Source organism: Hetaerina americana, unplaced genomic scaffold, assembly GCF_022747635.1.
Source record: "Hetaerina americana unplaced genomic scaffold, ioHetAmer1.1.p SCAF_7, whole genome shotgun sequence".
In the NCBI taxonomy this organism is placed as follows: domain Eukaryota; kingdom Metazoa; phylum Arthropoda; class Insecta; order Odonata; family Calopterygidae; genus Hetaerina; species Hetaerina americana.
The window spans coordinates 4,675,722-4,692,515 of NW_027287316.1; positions in this window are offsets into that span (position 1 = coordinate 4,675,722).

Here is a 16,794-nt window from a genome sequence, read left to right on the forward strand (position 1 = left end):
TCTTGGATCAAGTCTTAACTCCGCGAACTTTGCTAAAACGCAATATCCAATTCCTCATCTCAGGAGTGGACGGAAGTGTCTCGAGGCGTACCTCAAGGATCCATGCCTGGACCCTTAATTTTCTCCCTATGTATTAACGACCTACCCTCCCAACTCCATCGCTGCAAACATCACCTATACACTGACGATTTCCACATTTATCTTCCTTCTAAAATCATAAACCTCACCGACGCCATCGCAAATATAAAGTCACTCTTCACCTCTTCACTCGCACACTGTTCTACCTGCTCTACTTTTTACCCTCCTATTTTAATATTTAGCTTAGTCTTTTTCTTTCTGTAAAATCGCATAACCTTTGTTTTATTAATATTGATTCTAATCCCATATTTGTCGCACTGAATTTCCAATTCACTCCGCAATGCTTGGCCATCAGCAAACCTAACTGATTTTACGAATTCCCCGCCCACTTTTATGCCTTCCTCCAGTCTTCCCCATGCGCCTTGAATCATTTGCTCCACATATACGAGGGTCATCCGGAAAGTAGTACCCGTTCGTGCCGCATGAAGTGCTGACGACGCGAGTAGCCGCTGGACGAGGTCAGATAGCTTCAGTGGCTTGTCTGCCTTCTCTGAGCCAAGTTGCGTGACGCTAGCATTGCCTGTGTTGTTTCTGTGATTGTTTACAATGTTTAAAAAAATTGAGAACGCCGCCAGTTGTGAAGTGAGGGCAGTGATTAAATTCCTCAATGCAAGAAAAGTTCGCCCATGTGATATTCATCGCCAATTAAAGGAGGTGTATGGAGACAATGTAATGGACGAGTCGTCTGTTCGGCGGTGGTGTCGCAACTTCAACATGGGGAGGGGGAACACACACGACGATGAGCGTTCGGAGAGACCGTCTGTCATTACAGACCAACTGGTGAGCTCAGTTGACGAATTCGTGAGGAACGATCGGCGCGTCACAATTGATGACATCTGTGAGCATTTTCCCAATGTTTCTCGAACAATTGTTCATGAAATTGTTAAACACCATCTGCATTATGCAAAAATTTGTGCAAGATGGGTCCCTCGCGTATCTCAATGAGCTGGCGGCGAAGGACTATGCAGCAGGAATACAGAAACTTGTCACACGTTATGACAAATGCCTTAATTTGCTTGGAGATTATGTTGAGAAGTAGTTTAAAGTATCCTCTTTCAAATAAAATTTTTTATGTTTGTTAATATTTACTTTTGTGTCTTTATTTCACGAACGGGTACTACTTTCCGGATGACCCTCGTATGTTGAACGGCACAGGTAGTAATGCCCCATAACCCTACCTTCTCCTCTTCCTAACACTGCCCATCCGGACTCTCCGTCCCTTGCTCGCATCTGAGCAGTCTCAGATATGTACAGGTTTCGAATCAGATTCCTATTCATCCAATTTACTCCTATTTGCTGCATTATAACCATTATTTTCCGATTCATTCCACGAAGCGCCTCTTTGCTCTATCAAAGTGTTCCAATTTCACTCTCTTTCAGCAAACTAAACATTCCATATCCTCTTACTGCGTCTTCCACTTCTATTCTTTCGCTCTATTTGTTACTCGCCGTCGTTATTTTTTTGACTCTTTGTACTTCCTTCTGCCTAACTCTGTATTTACATTTTGCCATTTTATTCCATCGTCTACAATTCTATTTATTTTATCCGTGAACCATGGTTTCCTTGTCCTTTTCCTATTAACAGTTCCCATAGTTTAATTTGCGGCTTTCAATTTTCTTTTTTTGTGTTTCCATTTTTACTCTATAGGACTCGGCTCTTTTACCTCATTCACGATTTCCTCCACAGCCTGCTGGCACTCCTTCTTTTCCAACGCTATTAGTGCTTTTACTTTCTGTTTCCTGAACAGCCTTGCCGAATTAACTTTTTGAATCAAAAGCTACACTTAATAATTGCTAAATTGTGATATGAGTCTGCATCCGCTCTGAGGAAACTGTGGGAATTGATCACGCTGTACCTAAATCTGTGCCCAGCCACGATATAGTCTAATATATATTTTACTGATTCCCCGGGTAGTTGCAATTTGTCTAAACCAAATGTTGGTGATGATATACCCCTGTTTCCTGCAGAACACTATTTCTATATCTCTTCATACCTAAACCTTAGTCCCGTACCTCATCACCATCTCTTCCTTCGCCTACCGCCGCTTTCCCCTACCCCATCACTATTAAATGTTTCCCTGCAGGAACACACGCGATCATGTCCTCTAACTGATCGTATATCTTATCGAATTCTCCTTCCTTATGATTGCTCAGTGGCATGTATACCTTAACAATGACCAAGTTTGTCGGTTCTGCTCTTATCTCAACTAGTAATATTTTATCCGTTGCTTGTTCTATGTTGACGACGCTTCGACACCCCTGTTTATTCAATATTATGGCAACCCCTCATTGGCTCATTTTCCCTCCGCTGTATATTAATCTAAAAAACAATAACTCCAGAATCCCCGCTATCCTTCCATCTCACCTCACATAGACCTAAAACATCTACATATCTTCTTTCCATCTTTCGCTTAATATTATTTTATTTTTCTGACCTCAATATTGGCCTAACATTCCAACTTCCCCTTCCAAATGATTCCGTCTTCTTCTGCGTCTTCTAAGTTGCTATTGATATCTCCACTTTGCAAGGGTTTCGTGGGATGACGACCGCGGAAACCTTGTCTCTCCCGCTGCTGGGCACGACACACGGCCGATTGGGCCGAGTCCAGTAGTTGCCAGGAATCATTTTCTCTGTACTGTCCATCATAAAAATCATGGGATGAAAATTTGAGGGGTTTCCCATTGTCTTTCTCAATGGTGTTTTTAACGTGACACCATCACTTAATGGCTGGCCGATTATGGGCAGAAGCCTTGAACCGCTTCACTGCAGAATAGGCGATGCGCGGAATAGCTTTCGGCTAACACCTACCCTTCGACCTATCTGGCATGGATGACACTTCCAGGAGCAAGAATCATTGCTCCCGCCAGCACACCTCTGGGGGTCATTGGAACGCGCAAGCCCTACCACCACGTCAAGGTTATTATCAATGGGAGGGGAGATCGAGATGGTCCGGGGGCTAACGTCATGACCTCCCACCCAGAGGGCCCGGGTTCATATCCCGGCGGTGTTGAATATTTTTCAGAGGTATCTCAATTTAATGAGATTAAACCCAACAAATCCCCGGGTCCCGAAAATACACCAGCTAGGGTGATAAAACATTTAGTTCCAAACATTGCCCCGTACCTTGAATTTATATTTAACAAATCCCTCACAGAGTGCAAAGTCCCTAAGAATTGGAAAACTGCGCAAATAACGCCTATTTTTAAAAGTGGTGACAGGGAAGACCCCAGTAGTTACAGACCTAAATCTCCCAATTCTATCTGTTGCAAAATCTTAGAGCACATAATTTTCAGTTCAATAATGAGATACCTTGATAACATTAACTTTTTAAGTGACAATCAACACGGTTTAAGGAAAACCCGCTCATGCGAAACCCAATGGGGATTATTTACACATGATTTACTTTTAGCGGGTTAGAGAGGTAGGCAAGTGGATGCGATCTTCTTAGATTTTCAAAAGGCATTTGATAAGGTTCCCCATGGTAAACTCATTCATAAAATAAAGGTCGCGGGTATAAACAAGGGCGCAATAAATTGGGTTGAAGATTTTCTTTCAGAGCGGGAACAGAGGGTAGTCCTTCACGGCGCTAGTTCCGACAGCGTTTGAGTCACGTCGGGGGTACCTCAGGGAAGTGTAATCGGGCCGTTGCTTTTCCTGATTTTTGTTAACGAGTTGAACCGCGAAGGGAAAAGTAAAATTAGGATGTTCGCGGATGACACGGTGATCTATCGGGAGATATCTGGGGATGAGGATAGTTTTATTCTAGCGCAGAATTACTAAATTGCATCTCTAAATGGTGTTCTAAGTGGGAATATTCATTCAATCTTAATAAATGTTCGGTGGTAAATTTCTTTAAAAGATCAACGGGATTTGTTTACAAATTGGCTGGAGTTGAACGGTAAAATACCTAGGTGTTACATTCACAAAAGACAACTTGGGGGACTCACATATGTAAAGTCTGCGGTCAAGCATATAAAAAATTGGGATTCATTAGACGCACTGTCGGCAAAAGTGACTCGAAGGTCAAGGAACGTTGTTACCACGCTCTTGCAAGGCCTCATTTAGAATACGCATGTAACGTGTGGGATCCGAGTGAAAAAGGCATCATTCGGGAAATAGATAAGGTTCAACGCCGGGCAGCCCGTTTTGTGAAACATTCTTACGATAAAACGCAAAGCGTCACCGAAATGCTTATGGATTTGAGGTGGGAATCATTAGGGCAATCGGGGATCGAGATGGTGCGGGGGCTAACGTACTGGCTTCCCACCCTGAGGGCGCGGGTTCAAATCCCGGCGGTGTTGAATATTTTTCAGAGGTATCTCGATCCCTACTTGAGGTGCTCTGTGAAGGACACTTTGAGTGAGTACGCCGTCCGTCGGATGGGACGTTAAGCTGCGGACTCTTTGGTGCCTTTCGTTAAGAGTAGGCTAACACCGACGCCGGGTTTCTCTCCACCCTTCATCCTTTCCTGTCCAACCCCTATGGCGCAAATGACCTCAGCTGTCGGTCGCCGCCCCTAAATACTATTACTACTAATATTTATGGGAGGGATACTAATTAATGAAATTATAAATTACTTTAAATGCAAATTGCATGATTACCTATTTATAAAAAGTCACCTATTATGTGTCTTGAAAACGTTAAGAATTTGCAAAGCAATCGTAAAAAATTAGTAATAATGGAAGAGAAAGAATATTTTTGAGAAGGATTCAGTTCACTTCGACCTGAAGACGCTCGTTAAAATACGGGCGAAACTGTTATCAGAAAAACAACCTACGCGGTGACATCCCGAGAATGGAGAGTATTTCAAGGATACGGTGGTTTGTTATCACATAAAACTTTAATTTCAGGATGAAAACAAGTTATTTTTATCCTCAGATCTGGATCGACAAAATTCTATTTCCATACTTAGTTTTTTAAGAAAATAAAATCGGAAAATTCAGCTTCAAACCTATTTGCTGATATAAAAAGACGTTAGGGACACGAATGCTTTTTCCAATAATGGCGTATTATCATTTTGGCAAATCAGCTGAAAACCAATCAAGATTGATTAAATCCCTTTCAAAATTGTGTCTCGAAGCAGCATCTAAAGAAAGTTCAAGAGGCTAATCTATTTCCGTTTCATTCAGTTGCATCATTCTTCATTCCCTGGGCTAACGGCGAATGGGTTCCTCGAAATGAACACGACGAGCACATTCTCAACAGAATATTGAGTGACCTTCGGTGAAGTGCTCCGCGATAGGTTCGTAGGACACAATTAACTGAATTCTAAGCAGTTTTAACAGCTGAGGAAATGATCGAAGCGTCACAGGGTGATCAAATTTCAGGTTGAAACCCGCAATTTACGACCAATGACATTCATTTCTTCTGGTTTTCGAAATTCTCGGCTTCCCTCTTGAATGGTCACCCAACCATTTGCATATTCTTCATATACTATGTATAATCTAGCATTGGGCATGTCGTAGCATCCTTTCCTGCCGATACACCTGCTTGAGGTTTCCCTTTTCGTGATTCTTTGATCGTCAGAGGTGCTAGTCTTGATGAGCAGACTTTTGCCCCTTTAGGTAACCCGCAGTCACCTATCACAGTGGAGTCGGATTAAACGTTTTTCATTGTCCCCTGATGTATAATAATTCATATTACGGAATATTCTCATACCATTCATCAGACAAATGATATTGCGGTTTTTTTCAATTGTTACCCTTGGTAACCAAGCGTGAGAACAAATTCTAAACAGTAACCGTGCAATTCCGAGCACTCTCCCGCACTGTGAAGTCAAGGCCGGTGATTGATGGAACAGGTCGAATGGGGCCAATAGGGCGGACTGAGGAGTCGGCATTTGACAAGCGAGATTTGGGCATGGGAAGAAAGAAGGGTAGGGAAAGGAAATGAGTGCGAGCCGAAAGGATGCCCGGTGCGCACACGAAACAAAGCGTAAAGAATATGACGCAGCCGAAATACGAGATGGCGGCGTGTTGGTGTTTTGGGCAATCGCTAAGAGTGCCGTGCACAACGGATAGGGTGTGGGCCTGATTCTGAATGAGACTGATAGGGCATGGAAGAGCAACGCGAACTATTTCTTTGTCTTATGTCCTTCAAAACTCTTTTTAAGTAGATATGTACATTTCGAAAGGTGAATGGTGAATTATTCTCCTGAAGACATCGGAATATGAATAGAACGTCCCAAAGGTTTGAGCGGGTATGCCAGTCTTGTGGCCAATGACGGCCGAATCGTACGAAGGAAAGGTAAGCGTAGAAGGGAGAAGGGAAGGGAATGGGGCCGAGGGAGTTAGTATTACATAGCGGGCCCCGCGGTGAGGGGCCCATACAGGGGAAGAAGAGGCAAATCCGGGCGCATCGGAGAGTAATCGCTTCCGCTCGGTCTGAGGAAGGAAAACTCTTTTAAGTCGGAGAATAGAAGGGAAAGATTCAAAGCATGCACACTTACACACGCTTAGCCAGCTGATGCGAGAGATTGCGACTGTCCTTGAGTGAGGAAACTGTGTCAACGACATCGGCTGCAGTCGATAACCACCGTCACCATGGCTACGAGCGATATCGATCACATCTTATCAGAACACGGAATCAATTAAATCAAGATATCTCGCATCAAACACCCTAAAGATTAAACACTAACTAAGATAGGTAAACTTAAGTACAGAAAACACTATATTTGTTGCGACATGGCAAACAGTTTAAAACTGCGTTTCTGTAAGGACATAAAATTCGCAAACAGCTGTCTCGGGAGTAATCTTTCAACCGATAAGGTTCCAGTATTGCGCAAAAAATCCAAACCCGCGGACACAACAAAATAATTTGCAAAGGAAAGAATATATTTAGACGATTTTGAAATTCATCAAAGAGTGCGTTTGATTATCTGTCTGTGACTCGCAAGTCAAATAGGTAATGACAGATGTGCACTACGCATTTTTGTTTCTCTCGATGCTCCTGGGGTATTACAATGTCGTGTATATTTACATTTTTCCCCTTCATAGATTGCATTCGAAGTTCAACTTCTTCCATTTTTCTGGGAAAATACGAGCATGTTAAGTGTGAGCACCATTGGTAGCTGTCCCTCGTTCCAAAGGTTCCATTTATTCCAATTCTGCTTCCATACGCTACCCCGAAAGCCGTCGAAAGGAGGTGTGGCAGGGAGTGTCAGGTCACCAGCCATACTACATCTTAATAAATACTTCCACAAACACATGACACCCCATGATCCACGGAAATGGCATTCATGCACTATTACCTATGGATAGAGTTATGGGCCGAATTGGTATTGACCCAAACCTAGACTTCCTGCCTGCCTGAAAACGTCAAGCATTGCTTTTTAAACAACCTTTTAACTCCTAAACAAAATTAAACTGCCTCCTGTAAAAAGTGTGATCAAAAAAAGACAGGACTGATTTTATAACTTGTTTATTTCGACGGATACAGCTTAATCGAACATGTCGTCCTCAAAGTACATGCCTAGGCTGACGACACACCTTTGCCAACGTTTCTTCCAGCTCTCGAGCCCTGTCTGGCAAGCCGCCTTAGGGATCCCCTTCATGTCCGCCGGACAATTAGTTTTCATGCCCGCAATATAGTCGAATTGGCGCCCTTTCAAGGTTGATTTTAACTTTGGAAACGAAAAAAGTCTGATGGAGCAACGTCTGGAGAGCAGGGTGGCTACGGGTTCACGGAAGTTCCGGTTCTGGCGAAAAAATCTTTCGCGATCATCGCCGTGCGAACCGGCGCGTTATCGTGGTGGAAACACCATGTATTGTTTCTCCACATGTCCAGCCTCTCTCGGCTCACTGCGACCTTCAGCCTCTAATTACCTTTAAGTAGAAATCTTTGCTGACGGTTTGACCTTGAGGGACGTATTCCTAATGAATCGAAGAAACAGACCAGCATGACCTTCACATTGGACCGGGACATGCGAGTTTTCTTTGGTCCCGGAGAATGAGACCTTTCCACTGAGAAGACTGGGCCTTTATTAAATAACTGGGCCTATAGCTCAACATTGTAACCGTAAACCCAGGTTTCGTCACCGGTTACGATGAATTTCAGAAACTCTGGGTCGGAATTGACTCCATCCAGTAGTTCCTGGCAAATGTCCGCACGTTTTTGTCTCTGTTCATCAGTCAGCACCGGCGGGACGAATTTTGATGCGACGCTCAAAATGTCTGTCAAAATTGTCGGACTGAATCCAAAACTACTGTCCACTTCCTCAACTATCTCCCTAACAGTTAAACGGCGATGTGCCCGCACCAAATCGTTCACCAATTTGACATGGTTGGGGCCTGTCAAAGTGGAAGGCCGCCCCGTTCGCGAATCTTCATCTGTCGAGGTTCAGCCCGATTTAAAACGACTGTAACAATCAAAACACTGGCTCCGACTCATAGCTTCATTTACACATGCTTTCTGAATCATTCCAAATGTCTCCGTAGCACTTGTGCCAAATTTGAAACAAAATTTCTCGCACACATGCTGTTCCTCTAGCTCCTTCATTGCTGCCGTTGCACGCGGCGACGAACAGGTTAAGACACGTACCGCTGCTGCTAGGTAATGACTCGATGTCAACAAGCACAACACCTCTCGTTTCAGTCGTCAAATGTGTTGCAAGATGGTGCACTGTGTCTCGCTTCGATCCGTTGAACGGTTTGCGCAGAATAAAATCAGTCCGGTCTTTTTTTTTATCACAATGTGTAATCTATACAAAGAGGAAGACCACAGTCTGGAGTTAGCATAGAAATTCAGTTCATTTAGCATCAAGCGCTGTGATAGTCCGGGAGCAAGGCATTCAAATTAACATCAGGTAAGTGGAAAAAATAACACGCCAAGCACCGCGTTTGCGACGACCGGCCACTCGAAAGAATTTCCACCTTGATCCTTCGTTTCACTGGCTCTGAAGGACTACTCGTGAGTTTCGAACGGAAAAGCCCTTATGTTAATCCTCAAATTCCCGATTTCGAAGGATAATTGCCCTTTCCTGAGCACCGTGAACCTATAAGCACTGTGGGCAAGTAAAGTGCTCATTTGAAATTTAGTAAACACACCCGATTTAGTCCGATATATTGTTTTTGATTATGAAAAGAATGAAAGTGTCGGCAGCAATGGCGGAGAGGGAGGGAGAAGAGGGGGAAGGGGAGAGAGAAGAAAGAATGCAATCAGACGGACGGCGGGTGCGTAACTAAGCAACCATGGGCTTGTTTCGTTTTCACACTCCCCCCTTCATGTGTGGGGGCGCTTCCCTGCCTTGGGTTTTTTCGTCATGGATAAAAGCCCTATTCTTTACGTTTAAGCTGCTGTCTTCAGATCACGGATATCACGGTATTCCATTGCATCGTCGGCAAAAAAGCGTATCTCACTGTTAACCACGGAGTTAATGTCGTTAACGTTAATTACGCCGGAGAACTACGTTGCACGATGGTTTGTAACTCCTCGCTGTCCACAAAGCTCTTTGACGGAAGCAATTAGTTTAAGTGCATGACAAAGCAGTCACCAGTAAGTACCAAATCTGGGCTGTGTATTGGCTTGTCTAAATAATCTCCAATTGAATTGTTAAATAAGATTCCGATCGCGAATCGCAGTTTGCAGATAGGTATACATTATTCATGGATGGAAGCCAAACCAGATCTTACGCCTACCTCTGTTTTTGAATTTCCTCCCTCATCTCTGTTAAAGTCTCATAATAGAATCCCTAATTGATAATTGATCCCAGTTTCATACATTGTGGGAGAAAAACTCCATTTCTCTTTCAAAAAATCAGAAAGCTCTAAAATATTTTATTATTAAGACGATTTGCATTTGGCACGCGTGTCTCAAACGATTGAGATAGATAGATAAACACCATTATTCGGGCGAAATTGAGAACATAAGGTCCCTTCTCCCATTTTAATCTACGTCAAGTATATAATAACAATAATAATAAGAGAAAATATGAAACGCTATTTAAAAAATGGCGAAATTATCTTAATAATAAAAGAAATGATAATTGTAAGGTGTAATTTTGTGGAAAAAACGGATGGAGTTTGGACATGAAGATCTCGGTAAAAACCCACGAAGAGGGGCTGTGTGAAAAAGATGGTAAAAAAATTAAAGCACAAGAAAAATATATATATATATATATATATATATATATATATATATATATATATATATATACTCATATATACAGAAACAGATATAAGGAAAAGGGATAGTAACACACATAAAGGACGACACAATAGAGGTGGGTAAGGCGGAATCGAACGGATCACAAGAGTAAAAATATTTCCTTGACCGGGACTCGAACCTCGGATCTTTCCACTTGCCGGGCGGATGCTCTTTTTACTCTTGTGATCCGTTCGATTCCGCCTTCCCCACCTCTATTGTGTTCGTCCTTTATGTGTGTTCCTATCCCTTTTCCTTATATCTATTTCTATATAAATGAGTATTTATTCGCCGTTTGGCGGGATTTCGTGTTTGAATATATATATATATATATATATATATATATATATATATATATATATATATATATAATAATGTATAACACTTAGCACTAGTGGACACAGACAAAAACACATAAACACACAAAAAAGAGACTCACTATTTTTCGAATTTTCGGTGGTCGTTGCCACCTTTATCAAGGAAGAGAGGGACAGAACTGAAGGGAATACGAGGGCTGGAGCGATGGATGGAAGGGGAAGGTGGGGAGAGAATTCCGAAGGGACGGGTTTGGAGGGGCAGCGTTAGAAGGGTGGGGAAAATGTAGTAGGTGATGGGGGTGGAAGGGGGATGAAAATATAATTAGAGCAGGGTAATTAGTGCCTAATATTGATTCCTGGCCAGTTCCAGGACTCCATGAGCCAGATGAAGGATTGCTCTAATGTTTTCAGTTTCAGAGGAGGATCAGAGGGTGGGAGGGATGCTATGATGGATACACTATAGCATTTGTCAAAGGGAGTGTCATATGTTTTATCTCAGCAGGTAACAAGTTCATTCCCAGAAAATTTATGGAAGATAACACGGAAACTAGATGGTACAGCGCGAATGTTAGAAAGGCATTGCTACTTCAAAAAGAAAGGATATGCGGTTATTTTGAAATAAAATCCAGAAGCATTCGTTTGGTCGTACGCCAGAGAGGTTAAGGGAAATACGTCAACAGTCAACTCACTAAGAAGGGATAAAGGCGAAAGAGTAACACGGAACCTAGATGGCACAACCCGGAAATAAGAAAACCATTGCGACGTCAAAGGCTATTTCTTGTCTTGTCTTGTCTTCGCAAATGTCTCACCGAATGTCTCCGATAGCTTACCTAATCGTGCCGACCAACCGATGCCCAAAATTCAACTCTAATAGAATGTTTTCTGAAAAATATTAAGCCTAATGAATTCTCCGGACCCGGTAAAATACCCGCTCGCATATTTAATGACCTAGCGTCGGTAATTGCACCGTATCTAGAAATCAGTTTTAAGAAGTCGATGGTCGATCACAAGGTTCCTAGAGGCTGATAAACGGCTCACGTAACACCAATATTTAGAAACGGAGACTAGGAGGATCTGAGCAATTACAGACCTATTTTGTGCAAGGTTATGGAACATATAGTGGCTAGGTTGATCGTGAAACACCTCGATCATCAGAAGTTATTAATGAAAAAGCGCAACTTGCGGTTTTTATTCATGATATCCTTATTTCGGGAGCGAGTAATGTTCCAGTGTACGCGGTTTTTCTAGATTTGAGAAAGCCTTCGACAAAGTGCCTCATAGAAAACTAATCACAAAGTTAGAAACATACGGCATAGATGAAAATATCTGGGGTTGGAGTAAAAAATTTTTAAATGGTCGGCTTCAAAGAACAGTGATAGATAGGATTGGCTCAAATGCAGTAAAATTCACTTCACATGTTTCTCAGGAAAGTTTTATCGGACCTCTTTTATTTCTACTAGACGTTAACGACATTCATCCTATATTCACTAGTAAGATACGTTTATTAGCCGACGATGCAGTGATTCCCCTTGATATCTGGAGGACACAGCAGACTTAGCAGGTGACCTTCTACTACATCTACATCAATACCCTGCCAGCCACCAAAAAGGTGTGTGGCAGGGGGTGCAGCACCAGGAGGAAAGGGTAAGGGATGAGGGGGCTAGGGTTTTTCAAATGGATGGGAAAAAGGTGGGGGGAACCTGCAAAAGAAATATATAAATATAATCGTGTAACCATGCCTAGTCGCTACCTTGTAGGTTAATACTTATTATGTCGAGCCGGCTCCTGGGGGATTTCGATTAAAAGAATTCTGGTATCTTATTGTTCTCGGAAAAAATGACCATTTAAACCTGTCTGTCTTGCAGTCAATCTCTATAATCTTATATTCGTGATCCCTCCGCCCGTAATACGTTGGGCTTCATATTATGTTATTGATGTCATCGGAAAAGGACCCATCTTTAAATGTTTTTAATAAGTTTAATCTATATTGTAAACGCCGCTGTGTAAGGGAATCCCAGCCTAAATTTTCTAGCAAAGTAGTTACGCTACTGCGTTGGTCATAACAATTTTTGACAAATCTAGCCCCCCTCCGCTGAACTCGTTCCAATTCCGAAATCAAATTTATCTCTTGAGGATCCCATGTACTGGCAGCATACTCGAGGTGGGGCCTGACTAGGGCAAGAAAACATCGTCCCTTCACTTTTTCGTCACATTTACCCAGCACTCTTTTTACAAATCCCAATTTTTATTAGCACGACCGCATATTTCCCGTATGTGCCTGGACAGATCGTGAGTAATTGTTACACCCAAGTATTTAAAGGAATCTACCCTCGCGATTTCTGTTTGTTTCTCTTTGTAACTAAGTGATGGTGTGTCACTCTTTTCCCAAAAATGTATTACTATGCATTTTTTCAAATTTAATTCAAATTGCCATGCATCGCACCAAGTCTGGGTTGTATATGGGTCGTTAGCTAACGCGGGTCTGTCTTCGGGACTTCGAATGTCCCCATAAATCACCGCATCGTCAGCAACAAGACGGAGCCTGCTATTAACCACGGTACTGAGGTCATTTATGTAAATAAGAAACAAGAGGGGGCCTATGACACTTCCCTGCGGTACACCCGACGTGACCTTGACAGTATCGGATGATACACCGTCCAGGACGACTGTTTGAACACGATTTTTTAAAAATTCTCTAATCCAGCATATAACACTCCCGTGTATCCAACTTCGGCATATAACACTCCAGAACACTCCAACTTCGCAAGTAACTTGCAATGAGGGACTTTATCAAAAGCTTTTTTAAAATCTAGGAATATCGCATCAACTGGAATATTACTTTCACTGGAATGTATTATATCATGAACAAAGAGTGCGAGTTGAGTTTCGCAGGATCTACCTTTACGGAACCCGTGTTGGTTATTAATCAATAAATCTTGGCTATCGAGGTACCTCATTATGGAACTAACAATGATGTGCTCAAGAATTTTACAGGAGATGGAGATGAGCGATATTGGCCTATAATTACTGGGGTCCTCCCGGTCTCCATTTTTAAATATGGGTGTCACAGAAGCTATCTTCCAGCTGCTTGGCACGCTTTCTTCTGCTAATGATTTCTTAAATATTATGTTAAGATAAGGAGCAATTTCAGACGACAGTTCTTTATACACGCGAGCCGGTATCTCATCAGGTCCCGGAGATTTGTTGGGGTCGATGTTTTTAAGGAGTAACTCTATTCCGCGGGTGGAAAAGTCGATTGCATGCATTGGCTGTAGAAATGTTTTCGGAAGGTTCTCTGGTATATTCTGGGAGCATTTGTTGAAAACACTGTGGAAGAATGAGTTTAATATGGTGGCTTTATCTAAACTACTTGATACTTTATCCCCTTTTTCGTTGTTCAATGAGTTTACGGTAGACTTTTTTCCCTGCACATCGATGACGTAGGACCAAAACATCTTTGGGTTATCGTTTAAATATTCACCTATTTTTTTCCTTTTGAATTCCGCTAGCGCCTTTCGGAAGGCCTTCTTGGCAATGGACCCAGATGCTTTGTAATTCAGTATGGTTTCGTCGATTTTATCAGGGGAGGAATCAGGAGGTCGCGACTGAAGATAACGCCCTCAAGTATTTAATTGAGTCTACACATTCCATTTCGGTGTTCCCAATACAGGAGGCGTTCGGATGGTAATTGCTCTTCGTCCAAACATTTACGACTACGCAATGAGGCCTAAACAGCGACAAATAACATTTCTCTTTGATTTTTTATTCATATTTACCCAATACTCTTCCAATAAATCGTAAGGTTTTGTTAGGTTTTCCACAAATTCCCCGTATTTGCTTAAGCTAGGACAAGTTGTGAGTGAGAGTAAAACCTAAGCACTTAATCGAGTATGCACATTCTATTTCCGTTTTTCCTGGTGCACTAGGCGTTCGGGAGGAAATTGTTCTTTTTCCAAAAATTCATCACTACGCACTTTTTAAAGTTTAATTCAAATTGATAATTGTCACACCAGCATTGTATAGCATTGAGGTCTTAAATGCTGGAGTTATTGATGGAATCAGTGATCACAGGGCTGTAAACGCTAAATATTCCCTAAGCGTAGAAAAAGTTAACAAACCTAAGAGAAAAATTTATTTATTCAATAAAGCTGACTATGATGGCTTAAAACGTGAGTTAAACTGTTCCTTTCTTAGATTTGACGAATTAAGCAAAACTAGGAGTGTCGAGGACACCTGGAATAATTTTCTTGCGATAACACGTTCAGCAGTACAGAGATTCATACCTAGTAAATATATAAGAGAGAATAAGGAACCCCGTTGGTACAACTCTGAAGTTCGGAAATCACTAAGACGGCAAAGGGCGTGCCATGCCAGAATGAAAAACGCGGTTAAGATTCCTCCCCTGATAAAACCAACGAAAGCATACAGAATTACAAAGCGTCTAGGTCCAAGAAGGCCTTCCGGAAGGCCTTCCGGAAGGCCTTCACGCTTAGGTTTTACCCTCACTCACAACTTGTCCTAGCTTAAGCAAATACGGGGAATTTGTGGAAAACCTAACAAAACCTTACGATTTATTGGAAGAGTATTGGGTAAATATGAATAAAAAATCAAAGAGAAATGTTATTTGTCGCTGTTTAGGCCTCATTGCGTAGTCGTAAATGTTTGGACGAAGAGCAATTACCATCCGAACGCCTCCTGTATTGGGAACACCGAAATGGAATGTGTAGACTCAATTAAATACTTGAGGGCGTTATCTTCAGTCGCGACCTCTCCTGGGTGAAACAAATACGGGGTATATCGTATATGGGCAAGCTAACAAAGTATTAGGATTTGTTAGAAAAGTGCTAAGTAAATGAGATGAAAAAATCAAAGAGAAATGTTATCTGTCGTTGGTTAAGGCCTCATTTAGAATATGCTGCAAGTAAATGGAATCCTCACGAAGTTGGATTGATTGCCGAATTGGATCACGCGCAGCGTAGAGGAACTGGATTTGTAAAACGTTGTTATGATAAACTTAGTAGGGTATCCAAAATATTAGAGCAGTTTGGCTGGGAATCACTCACGGAGTGAAGGTTAAATTACAGATGCAATCTCCTGCATAAATTGGAAGGATGTCTCTTTAGCAGTGATGCTCAAAATGTATTATTACCGCCTTCGTACTACGGTAGGAGTGATCATGCCAATAAAATTAGATAGCTTAAGTGTGGAACGGATAGATTTAAGATGCCATTTGTTTCCACGGACGATAAGGGATCAAAATAACATTGTCCGACCGCAGTAGGGTCATGTTCGGATATAAATTAGTCCGGTATGTATTCACCCCCTGCCAAACACCCAAGTGGTGGCGTGCAGGGTACTAAAATAAAAAAAAATAAATAAATAAATCAAGGTGAGGTTGATGGTCAGAAATGTTGCAGGTAAAGAATAATTGAGATGATCTATGTCTGAATAGGAGTACACTTATATAGAAGTGTTTTCGTCCTGTAGTCTTTCTATCGTATCGAATGAAGTGAGTGATTGCCAATAGTTAATGTCCGTAGGTAAACTGTTCTAGAGTCTACAGGCTGTTACATAAAAGATTTGCTGTAAGTTACTGTGTCGTGTCGAGGTATTAAGTAGATATTATTTCCCCTGGTGTTGGCACGGTGCAAACTGTTAATGAGGACAAGTTTATCAGGTTGGTACTTGGGTAGATAATTATTTTACTTATGAAAGAAAAGTGATTGTATAGGCAGATTCCACCTATTCTCAAGTTTTAGCCACTTAAGTTCGCAATGACTTCCAGAGACATGATCTCGCTTCTTGAGATCGCGTGAGGGGATGAATAAAACAAAACAATGCCGGCGCCCGCAATGAAAAATGCACGTCGGCTGAAACTGTTTCGGTCTCAGCGGGGGGTTGAGGAGTGGGGTGGGGTGGGGTGGGATATCTCCCCGCAGGCAAAACGCCCACTTCCGAGGGCGTCAGGACTTGCGCGCCATCCATTTAGAACGCTTCTTTTAATAATAAGGCACTGTTGGTGACGGACAAACCGCGCTATCCGTTTTCACAAGACTTTATCATTATCGATATTTTTATCAGCGAATAGATATTTGCGGCTATTTTTTACACCTCCAGGTAGAAAACAAGTTAACAATGGTTAAGCATTGAAGGGGGGGGGGCAATATTTTTTCTCCCCGTCCAATAGGACACTCACAA